The sequence below is a fragment of the Mesoplodon mirus genome (assembly GCF_964341445.2).
Source record: "Mesoplodon mirus genome assembly, chromosome: 10".
Classification (NCBI taxonomy): domain Eukaryota; kingdom Metazoa; phylum Chordata; class Mammalia; order Artiodactyla; family Ziphiidae; genus Mesoplodon; species Mesoplodon mirus.
Window position 1 is genome coordinate 9,256,725 of NC_138986.1, and position 18,790 is coordinate 9,275,514.

At 44.7% G+C, this 18,790-nt stretch overlaps 1 protein-coding gene across 1 annotated transcript in view; it reads right to left on the reverse strand.

Annotated features, from left to right (window-relative positions):
- Window positions 1–18,361, reverse strand: part of TULP4 (TUB like protein 4) — a 246,763-nt gene extending 228,402 nt beyond the window's left edge. Inside the window, exon 1 of the mRNA XM_082634188.1 lies at window positions 18,050–18,361. The gene's annotated coding sequence lies outside the window, so the exon portion shown is untranslated. The remainder of the gene's footprint in view (window positions 1–18,049) is intronic.
- Window positions 18,362–18,790: the final 429 nt, after the last annotated feature.

The window sequence follows — 18,790 nt, forward strand, 5'->3', positions numbered from 1 at the left end:
CTGTATAAACTAAAAGGTGGTGCCTTATCAAATTTACAATACTAGTTTGATTTTTTCTGGGTTGTCATAAGGCACCACATGAAATCGGCCCCCTCATATGTGCTTTTCTGTTTTTCTATTATTACTTCTAACTTCTGTCGTTCTGAGAGCACCAAGTCTCCCCAATCCTCAGAGCTCCCCAGCTCTGCATTTCTGAGAGAGAAGGACGGTTCAAGGCATTCTATTTAAGACAAGACATGTCAGAGGCATCCCCCACGGTATGTAGAAAGAGGCCTGCACAAGGAGAGAAAGGTCATGTGGAACAAAGGGCTTCCCATAACCCACATGCAGTACTCCCAGGTTCCATCCAACAGCGGGGCTCTTTCAGCACTATTTTAGAATGCCAGTGGCTTCTAAATCCTTTAAAGCAGAAATAAATGTTTCCTATCCTTCTGAGGGTAGGAAATCTAGTACAGTGAGGGGCATGTCAGATAGAGCAGCCTTCCAGAGGGTGTCATCTTCCACTACGTCAATATTTACTCAGGTGCTAACCATGCCCTTCCCCTCAAGGCCGGTGATACTCATACTTCCACACAACCCACATTTTCTGAGGAGGGAAACTGAGTTTTTAATTTTAAATACACTAATAAGTCAAATAGGTAATAAACCACCTTTACGACTGATGTGCAAATACAATAGATCCTACACATTTGACAACATGACCAATTCCCAAATTCTCAAATGGCACTAATTCCCAGAACTGTCAGACTGCTCTTTTTCTTGCAATCACTAAGGGATACTTTCAAACCTGCTTGGATTATTGCATACAGCTTCACAATTCAGACACAGTGTTCAATCCCAATTTAATTCCAACTCACAGAGGAATTCTCAAATTCATACAGGGGATCCATGGGTGCAACCAAACAACTAAAAGAGGAACCGCTGTCGTTCATAACATCAGAAGTCGGTGGAATGTTCAATCTGCCAGTAAGCCAGTGACCCCGACAAGATAATGACGGCAAGGAAGGACAATCCACTGGTACGCTTTGATCTAGGTAAATGGGATACAGGAAGATTCAAATTCATAAGGTTAAAATTACTGCATTTTAGAAAAAGATTGACAAAAGGATTCCTTCTGATAGCAAGCAGTCAGGGCCTTAACCACTGACTCCCCTTGTGTATTTAAAATATAATTTAATTAAAAATATTTTATTTATACTCAAGTTTTCAGGAATTTATCTCCCACATCAAGCTACCCTGCTGAATTAAACTTTGGCCGCAATTTCTCTGAGTTCAAACAATGCTGACATAAAAATAGGCTATAATTTATTTCACTAAAAAAGAAATTTAATTTTTAAAAAGGTAATTCCAGAATTTGTTTGGCAGGTTCACCTTCTCATTTACTGGATTTTTTGTTGGTAGTGGAGATGGCAGCACTTTGTTCTGATTTCGTTTGGGGTTTCATTGTTCTGTTTAATTTCTAATGCAAAGCTTATTAGGTGCTTTCACAGCCTGGTTCCACCTTCTATGACCACTCATCAGTTCTTCCCAGGAAATTCTGGATCAGAGAAAATAGTCTGTAGACACCTGGATCATAACAATGAAGAACATGGGTGTCGGCAGCCACGTTGTGCCACATGGACCAGGGAGTAGAGAATGCTGGTCTGGAACAAAGAACTCGAAGCACTGAAGGAAGCTAAGAGATGGGGACAGAGAGAAGGAAAGAGCTTCCCAGGCCCATCCACAGAGTGTTCCAGTCTCTGGCTCCTGGCCTGAAGCCCAGCTGTGTCCCTGCAGAGATTTTAGGACACAGCCCAGAATCCTTCCAATAAATTGCCTTTAGCGTATAAACGAGTTCAGTTAGGTCTCTCTAACTTATAACCAGGAGTCCCCTAACTAACAGAGGGCTCTGTGGTCCTTTCTGTTGATTGTTTTGAAGGAGGCAAGCTAGAAACCTGCAGGTGGTAGATGGAACCCAGCAGGGTCTGCACGTCAGAGAGGCAGGCAGCACCTCAGAACCTGATGCAGTGGCAGGGGTTGAACAGGGTGACTCCAACCTCACACATGCTCAGCAGGCCACCTGAGGGCAGCTCCTCTAGTTAACCTACCAAGTAATGCTAGGTTAGAAGGGAAGTGAGCTAGTCTCTATTCCACACCCTTGCTTTACAGTAGAATGCAGGAGAGGCAGAGCAGCTTTCAGGGCACCGTCAAACAGCATTGTGGGGCTTCCCTGGTGGCGCAGGGGTTGAGAGTCCGCCTGCCGATGCAGGGGACACGGGTTCGTGCCCTGGTCCGGGAAGATCCCACATGCCGCGGAGCGGCTGGGCCCATGAGCCATGGCTGCTGAGCCTGTGCGTCTGGAGCCTGTGCTCCGCAACGGGAGAGGCCACAACAGTGAGAGGCCCACGTACCACACACACACAAAAAGCATTGTGCCTGGAGGGCAGAGCTTCCCAGGTTCAAGAACAGCAAACCAAACCCCGAGCAACGGGGGCACGGCCCGTCTATCCCACCAAGTCAACTCCCATGCGGAAAGGAAGCAAATCCCAGCTTAAAAACCAAAGGGACATCAATCAGACAGAGCATGCTGATGATTTTTTTATACATATATTTGGTAAACAGAGAAGCATCCACTATTTTTACTTGGTTAAAACATGACCCATCATGATAGTCACACAACAGCATAAATGTACTTAATGCCACCGAACTGTATACATTATAAATAGCTACAATGGTAAATTTTGTTATGTACATTTTCCCACAATTTAAAACAACAAAAAAACATGATACATCAAGAGTCACAGAGACTGAGCCCCCCACCCTGCGACAAACACCATGCACGGTGTTACCTGAGATAGTCGTGTCAATAATGTGTCCCCTTGCCATGGGCAACTCAGTACAGAACCGGGGTGACGTGAGTGGCCGTTTGGGTGGGTACAAGAGAGCTGCGGTTTGGGGGAGGTGGGAGCGGGGGGCTGCTGAACCCAGGCAGCCACGTCCTGAAACCAGTAGTGATGAAAAGCCACTCCACAGTCTATCTCCCCTACCTCCTAATACCTGATCAGCACAGTCTCAGCATTACTAATTCCTAAGTATTTCAACATGAACTCCTCAGAAGTCACTGCTGGTTTCCTATCCGCCACAAACAGATGGCGACCCAGAAGAGTCCTGTTCCCATTATGCCGACCTGGCGGGAGGCTCACCTGCCACCACCTGAAACACGGATCCCTCCCACCTGCACACAGAAGGCTCCCAAACACAACTCAAATCCCGCCCAGATGCCCACTGATCAGCATCCTTAAAAGCATGGGGGGGAGTCTCATTACAACTCCACTAATTAATAAACATAGGGAGGGACCACATCGCATCCTAATATGATTACAGGAGACTGCAGCTTTCGTTGCAGTTCCACTCTGCAGCTCAGGCTGGTTCCCGGCCTGATTACACTGGGATGGAATCCAGTTTTCTAATATATCCATATGTATGAGAATCAGAGCAGATCTTATTACATCAAACCTGGAGGAAAACCTCTGGAGATGCTAAAAGTTCAATTTCAGCCACATTAATATATCCTTAAAATTTTATTTACAATGAAACTATCTATCCTGTTTTTGTAACGCCAACACAGATCTCTTAGCTGCAATTTTTTAACTTAAATAATCAAACACTAAGAGAACGAGACTGTTCACAAATTACACCTGAATTAGAAAACATGAAAGCTGCCTCTGTGCATGGATATGTACATACGTGTACACACACACACACACACACACACACACTGGCAAGGAGGAAGAAAAGGAAAAGTAGATTGGTTACTTCACCAGATTCCAAGCAGAGGTGTTCTTTCATGTTTCGTGGACGTCCCTGACAATCACCAGGGCCTTCACCACTGACTGATCCTTGCCTGCTCAGCAAATCCAACGGGCCTCTTTGGAATGTTAAGCCAAGGTTTTCTGTAGCAGAGGCAGCTTAAATTAACTACAGCTCAGTGTTCTCCTGCCACTCTCCAGTCATGAAACCCTTCAGTGGTTCTGCTCCTGCAACAGAGACCAAACTCCTTGAACACGGGACACAAGGCCCAGCACGAAAAGGCACCTCTTGCACCAAGGCCTCTGCGTTTCCTCAGGGAAGCCCTCTCTGACCTTCTGACCAGATCAAATCCCACCTTTATACCCGGTATTTCTCCTTCGTGGTATGAATGAATGAACGAGTTAGCATGTCTTTCAGTGCACGTCACAGATAATCTCAACTCCGGTTGCCTTAGACAACAGGGAAATTTATTTCACACGGTACGTCCAAAGGCAGGTGCGTGGAAGGCTCCGAGGAGTTCTCGCTGCTCTTTTCTCAGCTGTGTCCTCTCCCCTGCACCAGCTTCACGTTCAGATTGTAGCAAGGCGGCTGTAACGACTCCAGGCACCACATCCAGACAGGACTGTACTCAGAGGAAAAGGACTCTCTTTCCTAGTGTTGTCATTTTAAGACTGAGAAGTGTTCCAGAACCCCTGGCAGACCAGAACTAGGTCTCTTGCTTATCCCTATAGCAGTCACCGACGGTGAGTGGGACCTGCGTGACTGGCTGAAACAGATCAGGACTTACCCCTGTGCTGGGGATGGATCGCCTTCCCCACAGCACATGCAGACGGGGAGGGTATCTAAACAAAACCCCAATTCCATGACCAAGGGAAGAAAGGATGTTAGAAATGCACTCAACAGGGTCGGCTAGTTATCAATCTGGGATACGTGCTGGTTGTTGCCAAGAGAAAACCCCATTAGCTTCACCCACATGCACCTATAAAACCAGCAGCAGCAGCTTGGACGGGAGGCCACAGGGCAAACGAGGGGGTAAGAGAAAAGATGCAGGACTTACGATCAGCAGGTGCAGACTCAAGTCCCAAGACGTCTGTTTAACAGTTACGTGACCGTGGGCAAACCCCCGACCTCAGCTTTCTCATAAAATAAAAAAATACAGCCTTGACATAATGTGCAAGGTTACTGTGAAGACCAGATAAAACGGCAGATGTGGAAAAAGGCTTTATAAAAACAATGATTATAACTAAAACTTGTAATGTAAAAAGTCACAAGCCACCAAGAAAAACTCCTCAAAAAAAAAAGTTGTCTCTGTCTGGCCAAACTGAAGCAGGTATAATCTACTAATGGATCTCTGCTTTAAAAATTATATTTCTATTGATTTACTTGTGACTTGGTTGCAGGCTTTCCAATATGATCTACCGATTCTCTCGGAGTTGAGGTGGAACAGAACAACTCTATAGAAACTGTCTTAGGGGTCTGTAGAAAGCCAACCCAGGGTCCTCTTCACTTTTTCATTGATCCCCCCTCCTCAGGCATGCACAGCAATCATATTCTCACTGCCTTCTAAATCAAAAGGCAGGGTGGTGGTGTTTTACAAGTCAGAAAAGGCTAAGAAAACCTAAGTGTTTTCAGTTAGGAGAGGAGAGACTGATTTGAACGCACAAGTAGAAGCCAGTGGGTACCCACGAGACAGCTCAGCCCAACTCACGTGAACGTGTGTGAGTCGTGATGCCTACAGATAACAAGTGCAGAGGTATCTAAGGCCTCCCTGCTAATGCTATTTCTATCAGGCAGTGTGGGCACAGAGCCACCCAACAAGGCTTGTGTTCTACCTAATTTCCCAGCTGCCCGCCCCACCTCTTACTTCATTCATCTTTCTCCACTTACTGTGGGGTAGAGATGGGCAAGCGAGCCACAGAGAGTCTCAAACCCATCTAAAGAGTAAGATATGCGTTCATCTACGCCAACCACATTTTTTCTCATTAGATACATCACCCTTCATTTGGGCAATAAAGTTAGAAGACTGGCCGTGCCTAGTACCCTGATTCTAGAGGATGAAAGCAGTGATGTTCTGGGCTTACTTTGATGTCTAGGAACTTAAAACGCTTCCTCACAATGAGGGTGCCTTTCTCTCCGAGACTTAAAAATCAACAACATATGATTTTCCACTCCGGTCCAGGCAGAAGAACCAGGTAACAGTGTGAGAGCAAAGACATGTTAGGGAGTTACAATGCAGGGAAAACGGAGGCAGCAACGGGCAGTCTGGACAGTTTGAGAGGTACTTCTCTGCCCAAGTTCCCTGTGGTCGCACACATGCAGAACAGTGCCACTCCCAAGACACGCTTCCAAGGGGCAGGTGTGTCTAATAAGACCGATGATCAAGAATATTTTCCATCTAAATCATGTGTATGTATGAAAGAATTCTGTAAACCATAAAGCTGCCATGTCCCACACCACTGCAGTGTCTCGAGCTCAGCTTCCCCACAGAGCACGTTGCCATGTGTGGTCCTGCCTCTTCACAACCCACCCCACTTAATGCAATGTAGTGCCCTGGGGAAGGACATCAGTGAAACCGGTGCAATCAGAAGGAAGTCTAGAGTTTAGTTAATGACAACGTATCAATGTTAATTTCTTAGTCTCGACAAATGTCCTATAGTTTTGTAGGATAACATCAAAGTGGGGGAAGGGTTGGAGGAACTCTCTGTACGGAATATCTTTGTACCTTCTGTAAATCCAAAACTATTCTAATATACGAAGCTTATTTTTAAAAGTTTAGGGCTTCCCTGGTGGCGCAGTGGTTGGGAGTCCGCCTGCCAAGGCAGGGGACGTGGGTTCGTGCCCCAGTCCGGGAAGATCCCGCATGCCGCGGAGCGGCTGGGCCCGTGAGCCATGGCTGCTGAGCCTGCGCGTCCGGAGCCTGTGCTCCACAACGGGAGAGGCCTGCGTACCGAAAAAAAAAAAAAGTTTAAAACACCTGTCTGCTTAAAAAAGGAAAAAAAAAAAAAAAAGAAGGGGAAAAAAACACACTGCATGGGAAAAGACTTTCTAAGCAAACCATCAGAGTAGAAACTATGGAAAAAAGATTGAAAGACTTGACTACATAGAAAATTTAAACTTTTATACATAAAATATGCCATGAACAGAGTTGGAGTTGAAAGGCAACCAAGAAACTGGGAAAATATTTATAATATACATGCGAGAAAAGGGGTTGATATACATAACACAGCAAACTTCATAGTTTTTAAAAAAGGCCACATGCCTAGGTACTCCATCTGCTACAACTGCTTTCACACATTTCAAATCTGTACGTCCAAACTCGAATTCAGTCCCCTTAAACCACGTTTCTTCCCATTCCACCCACTGCCTCTGACGGCCCCCCACACCTGGGGGCTCTGCTAGAGAAAGCAGAGCTTCAGTGCAGCCTTCCCCACAGCTGCTAACCCTGTTCAATTTGTTGGACACTGCTAACCAAAGTCTCCTTCTAGAATCTAGGACTCTTTTCTTCTTTATGAGCGCAATATGTCAAGCTTACCTACTTGATGCCCACAATAGTGAAAACAGGTCAAACCACAACCAGAAGTGGGAATCCTGAGAAAAGGCTAAGGTGTGCAAACACCTCGCAGGTCAAAACCAGATTCAAATTTCAGCACCAGCCAATCAGAAAAAAAGGAATCAGAAAAGCACTCACCACAGGTGGGCAGTCGCCTCCCACCTGGAGCGCCATTTACCTGGATTTCTAGAGAGATGCACCTATTCAAAGAAAAAGCACCTTCTTAAAATAAAATAGTTACAACTAACTCAGCAGTTTATATTAGAACCAACCTATCTTAGTAATTTTTTGGTTGTTGTTATTTCTGTGCTTTTAAATTTAGAAGAGGACCAGAGAATCTGAAGAAAGAATATACTTCTTTCAAGGTGTCCCCATATATGTAGAGTTTATATTATGTCAGAGTTAGAATTATACTAAGAATTAATATTAGTCATATTATCATAATAAAATTAAGAAGCAAAAAGAACATTGAAGTTCCACACATAAAACAATATAGAAGTCAAAAGATAAAATATTTTTCACACAGGATAGTGTGACCATGATTAAAACCACTAGATAAAAATTCAGGAGCTAAAAGTTTGCATCCCAGTTGATTACATTCTTCCATTAACCTTAGGCAGACTTTCTGTTGCCCTACTTACCTGGAGTTTCCTATGCTACAAGATAGTAGTTTATGTTTTAAAATAACTCTAAGTACTTAAGACAGTACTTAAGGCCAAGTAGACACAAAACGAAGAATAGAATTAAACCCAATCTTAACTTCTTGAAGCTCATTCATGATCTAATTTGTGAATAACTCCAGACTCCCCAGCATGCTCCCTTCCTCAGACATCTCACCTTGGGTCCACCTTACTGCTCATTAGCAACAAAGGAGGTTTAACTCAAACCAATTGTGCTTGTCATTAACCATCTAGTAAAAGGTTTGAAGTAACTGGCTTAAACTGACCTCCAGTGATTATTGGTATAGTTCACGTGACAGTGCTTACCCCTCTCCCACAAGTTTCAGCTGTCTTACATACACCAGAGAAATAGCTCAATTCCGCAAAGCCAAGTACACGCACATCCTTCTATGTCACATGAAAGAGAAAAACTTCACCATCTGAACACGGGTGAAGGACGGCCCAGGAGATTCCATTTCTATGACTATTAACAGCAGAGATAACCGTTGTTTGCAAATCACAGACAGCAAAGAAAGGGAAGACAATGGGATATCCCAAGGCTCTCAGAATTAAAAACGATACACCATTTCTGAACCATGGGTTAATCCTGAGACTTCTCTACTTATTTACAATAAACTTATTACATTAAATTCATAGGAGACTGATGTCAAAGCACCTCATAAACATTATTGCTTCTATGAATACCTCTGTGAAGAAAAGCATTTGTAGCCTAGGAGGGACCTACAATGGTACTTAATGTTTCTCTATCCCATTTCTTGCACATAAATACACCTAAGTACAAGTCCTATTCACTGCACTGTATCACGAAATTTTTCAAAACAACGTTAATTAGTTGATCAAAAACTTACATAAATCTATTCCATACAGCAATGTGATTGTGCAGCTTGTTAATGGTCCAGAAAAGATTCGGTGCTGATTAGTTAAAATTAAAGGTTGACATAATTAGATAAAACTGAATTATGGTGATAACCTGTGGACTTCAGGTATCAGCACTTCGCTCTCCACTGAAAACAGAGACCTGGCTGTCGGAGCTGTGAGAATGGTGAGGAGGAAGCAGGTGCAAAATCAAACACAAACAGGACGCCATAAATCCAGAAAGGCTGGGAAGTGATGCTCCAGTTAGCTATGACGGATGGACTGTGGGCGGGACCCCGATCCCACACTACTTAATTTATCCCCAAGTCCCTCAAAATCAAAGCTGGGTGAGGAGACAACGTGTGTGCCACTTCCATTCTCACTTTGTCACAGTATTAAAAATTACTACTACTGGAATAAGATAAGCAAACTGTGAGCTTTCTTTTACTAAGAGTTGCTGTATTTTATTCCAAGCATTTCAATTATTACAGAGTTTATTTCATCATTCAGATATCAGAAAATTCTGAAAAGTTAACATCCTACAAAGGAAACACAGACTGGGTTTCTCATTTCCTGGGAACAGACGGCAAGCACAAAAACAAGAAGGGTTCCAACTATTTGGAGGCCCTGGAAAATGTGACCTGGGTTTAGCCACATTCATCCACCTAGCTGTCCCCATGAGCCAACCTCCTTAAACTTCTTTCTTTTAGGTAAGTTAAATCCAGGAATGACTTCTTGAAGGCATTCTTGTGTAACATGACATATGTTAATACATACACTTCCTGATGATTTAACACAGTAACTATGGCCACCTGAAATGTCAGCTCTGGTGTCCAGGGTTTTCATCCACAGTATCAGGCTAACTTCTTATCACACATGTTTTGATATTCTAACCACTGGAGCTGAATTTGTCCATCTGGTTTGTGGCTAAGGGGACTGTCTGAAGCTTAAGAAACTGATTTACATGTGAAGATAATCCTGCATAATCTCAGCACATGGTAACGTCACTACTGATCAGCTTTTCTGGAATATTAAAACTGTCCCAGTACTAACCAGCCTGTCCTCATGGAGGACCTCTGGCACTCTGACACAATGCCATGTGTTTCCCCAGGACGGTATCATATACTCTTAAAAGCCAAAGATGAAGGAAAGGTTCGTAGGGGGCCAACAACATGGTACTCAAAGTATGTTCTACACAAGACTCTTCATTTCTCTTGCCAGAGACTGAAAATTACACACACACACACGTGCACACACACACACACCAGGTGTAACGGCCTCCGAAATTTAAACTAATCTTCCGTTGCTGATTGCAAGAAACTGGTCAAAGAAACATTCAGTTAGGATGAAAAAATTCTGAACCCAGTGATATTTGCCTCTATCAAAGGAGAATTTGAAAACACTGAGCAACAGTTTTAGAAAGTAGATACCAAAGAGCCTGAAGAACCAAGTGTCCCACACAGTAACTAGCTTGGGATCAACAGGTGAGACTTAAGATGAGAGGCTGAGACTGTCATAAAAATTATTCACGAAAAAGGCCAACTTCTTAGCCTTAACCAGACACGAACAGATCTGACACAAGAAAAACTATAACCCAGTGGCTCTACTATGCCCATTCCAAACTGGGAGAAAATGTCCAAGTATTAAGACTACCGAAAAAAGAAACAGCAGAAATAATTGTAACAACATAATAACTTATATTATGCATTTCCAAATCCTTTCACATCCATTAAGGTCTAAATTAAGTCTTTAATTTTTAAAAAGTGAGAAACTGTGAATCTTAAGTTGTAGTGTGTGTTATCTTTCTCAAAGCTCTTTCACATCCATTTTGACTCTAACTGTGCTTTTGATTAGAAATAATACCAGTGAGAAAGATGTTCAAGTGAGTCTGTATTATCTGCACAGCACCTCTGCACACCTACAGAATAATTTTCTACACTCTACAGCCTACTACGCCATTACTAGGAGGCTTTCCATAAACACTACTTTTCCATTCTATTCTTAAAATACTCTTTCTCTCAAAGGTGGGTATCCTTGTCACCACACAAGCGCAAAGACTTCTATTTCTACTTACTGACATCAGAGAAATATATTTGATTCTGAATTAACCACATTTAAAGGGAAAATAGCATAATTTTTACAATCCAAGAATAATCCAAAATTTTAATTTTGACCCATTTTCTATGAAAGCCAGAAATCAAATAGAGTTGACCCACTGGTATAGGTCCTAACATGCCAAAAACAGAAGTTAAAAGGAAAAGAAAGCCCAAGTTTATCAGAGTCTGTAGTAATTTATGGAGATGCAGTAATTAATTCAATGTTTATGAGCAAAGAATGTATTTAATTTTAACTGAATGTGTAGCGGGCATCTATCGCCTTGTCTTCCTGGAATGTCTTCCCTTTCCTTAGTTAAAAGCACCCCAACTCACCTTGTGATTCCTCCATTCTATATCTTTGTGGGACTGTCAACTGAGAGCAATCCTACACACACACACACACACACACACACACACACACACACACACACACACACACACACACACACACACACACACACACACACACACACACACACACACACACACACACACACACACACACAGCCAAAGGGCAAATTACCTAACAAGGCCAATCATAGTCTCTCCCCAGGAAAACTAAATCTTCCGACACAAGAATGAAATCAGTGGGTGCTGTCTTCAAGACATGGCACCTGAAACAGACTGTCCATTAGGCGGTTCCTGAAGCCTTGCTCCTCGAAGGTCTGATTCTTGGCCTCCAAAGCCTAGTCGTTCAGCATTTTCTATGCCTATATTATATGTAATTGCTATGCCTACAGTTCTATAACCTCTCTTTTTCACTCAATAATATATAATGGGCATCTTTCCAGATTGGTTAATATAGATTTATATCATTATTTTCAATGGCTGTATGCAAAGAAGGTACCCCAATCTATTTAATCAATTCCTTACTTAAGGTTATTTACTAAATAACTGTATATAGTAAATAGTTCTTTACTGTATACATATATCTTTGCTAACTTTTCCTACTATTTTTTAGGATAAGTTCCTAAATGTGGGCTTGCTGGGTTAAAGGCTATGCAAATTTTACGTTTTGACACATAACAGTAGCTATTTAGAATAAGTGCATTGGACTTCCCTGGTGGCGTAGTGGTTAGGAATCTGCCTGCCAATGCAGGGGACAAGGGTTCCATCCCTGCTCTGGGAAGATCCCACATGCCATGGAGCAACTAAGCCCGCGAGCCGCAACCACTAAGCCTGTGCTCTAGAGCCCGCGAGCCACAACTACTGAAGCCCGCACGCTCTAGGGCCCGCGTGCCGCAACTACTGAGACCCGCGCACCTGGAGCCCGTGCTCCACAGCAAGAGGGGCCACCATAATGAGAGTCCCACACGGCTCAACGAAGAGTGGTCCCTGCTCACCGCAACTAGAGAGAGCCCACATGCAGCAACGAAGACCCAACACAGCCAAAAAAAAAAAAAAAAAATTAGAATAAGTGCATCAATTTACACCTCTACTGAGACCAAAGAGTATACATGTCCCTTCATCTTCACCAGCACTGGGAATTACTATCATCCTTATTCCCACTCCAAACTGGTAAATGCCCAAATATTAAGACTACCAAGAGAAGGGATACCCGAAGTAATCATAATAACATAATACTTTATATCAAGCTTTACCAAATTGTTTCACATCTAGTAAGGTCTAAATTGAGTTTAAATTACATTGCCAATATAATCATTGAAATATGGTGTCTTAGTTGGCTCAGGCTGCCATTAAAAAATACCACAGTCTGGGGTGGCTTAAACAACAGAAATTTATTTCTCACCATTCTGGAGGCTGAAAACTCCAAGATTAAGATGCCAACAAGGCAGATTTCTTTTGTGACCTCTCATCTTGGCTTGTAAGTGGTTGCCATCTAGCTATGTGCTCACATGACCCCTTCTTTGTGCATGGTGAGGGGCGGGGAGGGAAGTGTTTTGGAAGGGGTCGGTGAGCTCTCTGGTGTCTGTCTCTTCTGATGAGGGTACTAATCCCATCATGAAGGCTCCACCCTACCCCTAATTACCTCTGTAAGGCCCCATCTCCAAATACCATCACATTGGGGGATAGGGCTTCAACATAAGAATTTGGGGGAGAGACATTCGGTTCATAACAAATGGTATCTTATTTTTGCTTTTAAGTTCATTTCTTCAATTACTAGTAAAATTGAATATTTTAATATATTTATTGGTCATTTACTTTCCCTTTTATTTTTCTTTTAAAAATGGTCTATGGGCCTCCCTGGTGGCGCAGTGGTTGGGAGTCCGCCTGCCGATGCGGGGGATGCGGGTTCGTGCCCCGGTCTGGGGGGATCCCATATGCCGTGGAGTGGCTGGGCCCGTGAGCCGTGGCCGCTGGGCCTGCACGTCCGGAGCCTGTGCTCCGCGGCGGGGGAGGCCACAACAGTGAGAGGCCCGCATACCGCAAAAAGAAGAAAAAAAAAAAAAAAAAATGGTCTGTTCTGTTTCCAAACCTGGAACAGGAAGGCTATAGGATGAGCCTGGAACATCTTGTCACACCAGAAAGCAAGGAAGCTACTATAGGCTACTAGAGCTGTGTCATAAGGACTCAGAGCCAAACTGAATAAGTCTATCTGCCCAAAGATATGGCAATTTGAGCATCAAAAGGACAATAATTGAAATGGACTGAAACACATCATATATGCTAAAACAGAAGAGTTCATAAAGGTCCTCAAAAAGAAAAAAAAAAAAAAAAAAAAAGGAAAGAAAAGACCCTAGCTCCATTACCATTGGAAGATGGTAGGGAACCAACTCATGATTTTGGAGAGTGGCAAATAAAGGGACAGAATCAAACATTCCTATACAATGTATACCTCAAGGTGAGTCCTTCGTGCTCTTCCATACAGCAAAATATACCACCATTATAACATTAGCTGAGAAAAAAAAACATCGTCTGCATCAGCTGCAAATTTCAGAAAGATGTACCATATGTCACTATCCACGTGGAAGGGAAATTAAAGGACCCAGAAAGGATATAACATACATATTAGTTTCATCCCCTATGATTCCCATATTTTTTTAAGGTACTGTGCATTCTGTTGGTGGGAATGTAAATTGATACAGCCACTATGGAGAACAGTATGGAGGTTCCTTAAAAAACTAAAAATAGAATTACCATATGACCCAGCAATCCCACTACTGAGCATATACCCAGAGAAAACCTTAATTCAGAAAGACACATACACCCCAATGTTCATTGCAGCACTATTTACAATAGCCAGGTCATGGAAGAAACCTAAGTGTCCATCGACAGACGAATGCATAAAGAAGATGTGGTACATATATACAATGGAATATTACTCAGCCATAAAAAGGAACGAAACTGGGTCATTTGTAGAGACATGGATGGACCTAGAGACTGTCATACAGAGTGAAGTAAGTCAGAAAGAGAAAAACAAATATTGTATATTAAGACATACATGGGAACCTAGAAAAATGGTACAGATGAACCAGTTTGCAAGGCAGAAATAGAGACAGAGATGTAGAGAACAAACGTATGGACACCAAGGGGGGAAAGTTGGGGCGGGGGGGGCAGGGGATGAATTGGGAGACTGGGGTTGACATATATACACTGATATGTATAAAATAGATAACTAATAAGAACCTGCTGTATAAAAAATAAATAAATAAAATTTTTAAAAAGGTACTGTGCATTAAAAAATTAAAAAAAATTTAAAAATAACTAATTTGATTTTCTGTTTTAATTAAACAAATCATAATTAAATAATTTGCAGTAAGAGCTCTTGATCATCATGAGATTACCTCAGTTGCTAACACTTAGTATGTTAAAATTTAGAACCTTTATAAACAAAATGTAATATATACATACAATGGAATATTATTCAGCCTTAAAAAGGAAGCAAATTCTGAAACATGCTACAACATGGATGAACCTTGAAAACATGGGAAGTGAAATAAGCCAGTCACAAAAGGACAAATACTGTATGATCCCACTTATATGAGGGACCTAAAGTAGTCAAATTCATGGAGATAGAAGTAGAAAGGTGGTGGTCAGGAGTGTGTGTGGGGGGGAGGAGGACAGAATGGGAAGTTATTGTTTAATGGATACAAAGTTTCAGTTCAGGAACATGAAACGCTTCTGGAGACGGATGGTGGTGACGGATGGTGGTGATGGTTGCATAACAATGTGAATGTACTTAATGTCACTGAACTGTACACTTAAAAATGGTTAACATGGTAACTTTTACGTTATGTATATTTTATCATAAAAAACTTAGTATTTTAATATGTTAAAATTTAGTTGACTAAATTAACATTATCCCGACCAAATTAAAAGAAATGCGACATTTCAATTACATATTCCCTGCAGTCTCACTAAGGACAAATGTACAATTTGGGAAAAGCTTTTGGTAATACTGAAAATACTTCACAGGGTAGGAACCAATAGAAACCAATGCAATAACTAAATCAAGACATTTCATAACAGAAGTTTTACTCTTTTTTTTTTTTTTTTTTTTCGGTACGCGGGCCTCTCACTGTTGTGGCCTCTCCCGTTGCGGAGCACAGGCTCCGGACGCACAGGCTCAGCGGCCACGGCTCACGGGCCCAGCCACTCCGCGGCATGTGGGATCTTCCCGGACCGGGGCACGAACCCGCGTCCCCTGCATCGGCAGGCGGACTCTCAACCACTGCACCACCAGGGAAGCCCTTACTCAATTTTTTAATGCATTTGATGAATCACATGCATAGTTGGGTCACTCAATCTATCTTCAATCTTTCTCCATCCACAGGACAGAACAGGAAACAGATAAATGATACTGTAAATGCAGTGGAACAGATGAAGAACAATGTCCTAGCTTAGCCCTGCACATGAAAAGCACTCAACAAACATTCCGGAAATTCAGATACTCAGTGAACCTGCAATGAAACCAAAAGATAACTGGGGCTTTGCATTCTGTGCTCCACACTACCCAGTGAGAGGGCTGACCTGCAGCCTGAAGGAAGGCCGCTGTCTCTTTATTGTGCTTTCATCACTGGGGATCTCAGCATCAGTGTTGGATGGTTCAATATAAAACAGGTTTCATGAACCACATATCCTTTTATGGCTTAAAAAAGTTTTTTTCCATGCAGGGTTTTGGTGGGGAAAATGTAAGTAATCAAACTACTACTCATATAGCTCCCTATGAAAACTAGAAAGTTCAATATGATACACACATCTTTTCTAAATGAAAAGTTGGTTTTAAAATAGTAGTAAATACATTACTATTTCTCGGGCACAGGAAGTTAACTCGGGCTTTCTATTCTTCTCCCATGTCATAAAGCTTCACTATGTTAAAAAAAAATTTTCCCTATATGATCCCTCTAACTCAGTACTACATACTTCCAACTCTAGAGGTCAACACCTCCCCCATCACAGGAAAACACTGCTACTTTCACAGCCCTTACTAAAATAGAGCACTTAAAATTCTCCAAAGAAATTCACATCCTCTAGCAACTCTCTCACACAAATTAAGTACTATGCTTAAACGCTAGATTTAGCTATTCACAATTTATTCATATACTCATTTCCACAACAGTAAACTACCAAGAAATAGAAAGGGACGGCTGAGTCCCAATCTGACTGTGGCTATCATTGTACAATGTTGAGATCAGCTTCCAAACTGCCCCACCAGATCACCAGGAGTCCAGGCAGTTGCCTCTGGTTTGCAGCGTGGCTATGTGCAAGGAGCCCTGTCACTTTCCATCCATCACAACCCCAAATCCCAGCAATCAGTGCTGCAGGGCCTGGGGATGAGCATCCTCCAGGACCACAGCACCATTCCCGGTGGCCTTGCCTGCAAGAACTAAACTCCAAGAAATGCAAACCTGAGACACAGACAGAGAGGCACAAAGAAAGGGACTCCCAAATGGGTTTTTACATTCTTCAAAACTTTAGAAATAAATTATTTTCCCTGTGCTTTTTTAAGAACCTGCCTACTGGGTATCCTTAAGGTGCTGCTAAACTACTGCAAAATACAAAGAGGAGGACAATCCCCAAATAGAGAAATCCAGGGCAGAGCTCCCTGTAAGGGGAGCTGACTGTCCACCAGGGGAGAAGTGTTAGAAGACTTTCTGATCACCATGGCAATTTAGCAGATAAGTCACATCCATCCCCGACAGAACTGTGTCACCCTTATTTCCTCCCACAAAGCTAGATGAACCTCATCTTTCCAACCTTAAAGTGGTGTGACAAGAAAAAGTAGACACCTCTCTCTACTAATTGCCCGAGCCGGTCAAACTTCAGACGCAGCATCATGCACTTTGTTTTTAAGCAGAGAGAAAAGAGGAAGGGTTGGCATTCTGAGCGGAATCCCCGTGATTTGCCAGAGGAAACAGCACAGACCAAACAGCAGAAGCGCCAGCATTTCCATGCAGCTGCCACGACAGGTGACCGGGCCGCTTTGCAGACACCCCGCTCGCTCGGGGGTTTCACGGAGGTGGGGCGGCAGGAAGGCCAGGCGGGAGGGGGACAGCCTGGAGGACAAGAAGGTGGGCAGAGGCCAGGAGGGAAATCCACTCCATCCAGACGCCGGGGAGGAAGAGGAGGAGCACAGTTTCCCCCGGGAAACCGTTTTTTTCTGTCTCCACAATTAAGGTGGTTTTCTGTCTCCACAATTAAGGGGTTTTCTGTCTCCACAATTAAGGGAAAAAAAATGGCTCCAAGCCAAACGCCTCCTGATTTACACACAGACACACATACACTCACGCGCGCGCGCGCACACCAAGCTCCTCTATCGCCCCATTTTCTTAGACACTGAAACAAAAGACTAAAACCGCTAAACGGCAGCAAGCGCCGCCCGGAGCCGGGTGTCGGCCACCGTCTCCTCACCGCGCCCTCAGGAAAGCCCACCCAAGGGGGCTCGCCCGCCGCACCCCGCCCGAGCCCCGGCCGGGGGCCGCCCGTCGCACCCCCGCCCGCGCCCGGCAGAGGGGCCTGGCCGGGCTGGGGGCCCGAGCGCCCGCCCCGAGGGGACAGGCGCCCGGCCCGGCTCCGGAGGGCGCTCCGGCCGGCGGTCGGGCCCGCCACCTCCTCCACGGGAGGGCGACAGCGCCGGGGCCGGGACGGCGGTGACAAGAGCCTGGCTCCCGCCTCACCTCCGGGCGCCGGTGGCGGCGGCCCCGCGCTCCTCCGCGCCTCTCTGCCTCCGCCTCCAGCAGCCCCGCGCCGCCGCCGCCGCCGCCGCCGCCGCCGCCGCCTCCCCCAGTGTCTCCGCGGAGTCTCCGCCTCCCTCGGCCGCCGCCACCGCCGCCGCCGCCGCCGCCGCCGCTGGGCCCGGCTGTGCGCCACGTGACCGCGCCACGTGACCCGGCGCGGCTGGCAGGCGCCTCCCCAGCCAGCCTCGCGCCCTCGCGCCCCCGGGGACCCGCGCCCCGGCCGTTGACGCCCGCTGGCTCCGGACTGGGGTCGCGGCCCCCGCCACCCTCGCCTCGCGCTCTGCCGCGGCCCGAGCTGCTGCCGCGCTCGTCACCTGCCTGCTGCCACGCGCGAAACCCCCAACTCAACAGACCCTCCAGCCACTGCACACTCGCGAGCACTCCCTCAACGCGCACACACAACCGCCGAACACCCACTCGTGCGCCCACCCGTTCTCACGCACGTGTCACACACACGCACGTGTCACACACGCGCACCCCGCAGTCTTCGTCCCTCGGGGCAACTACACAGACTGGACAACAGTGAAAACAGTAACTAGTCCGGTCTGAACCCCGCTCCCTTGAGGAATCCTTCCTACCCGGTAATGTAATGATTTGTGTGCGGTCCGAACTTAATTTGAGTCGGAAGTGGATATCACACTCTGAAGTTGAAAGTCTCTAGAAAGCGCACGTTGCTTGTAG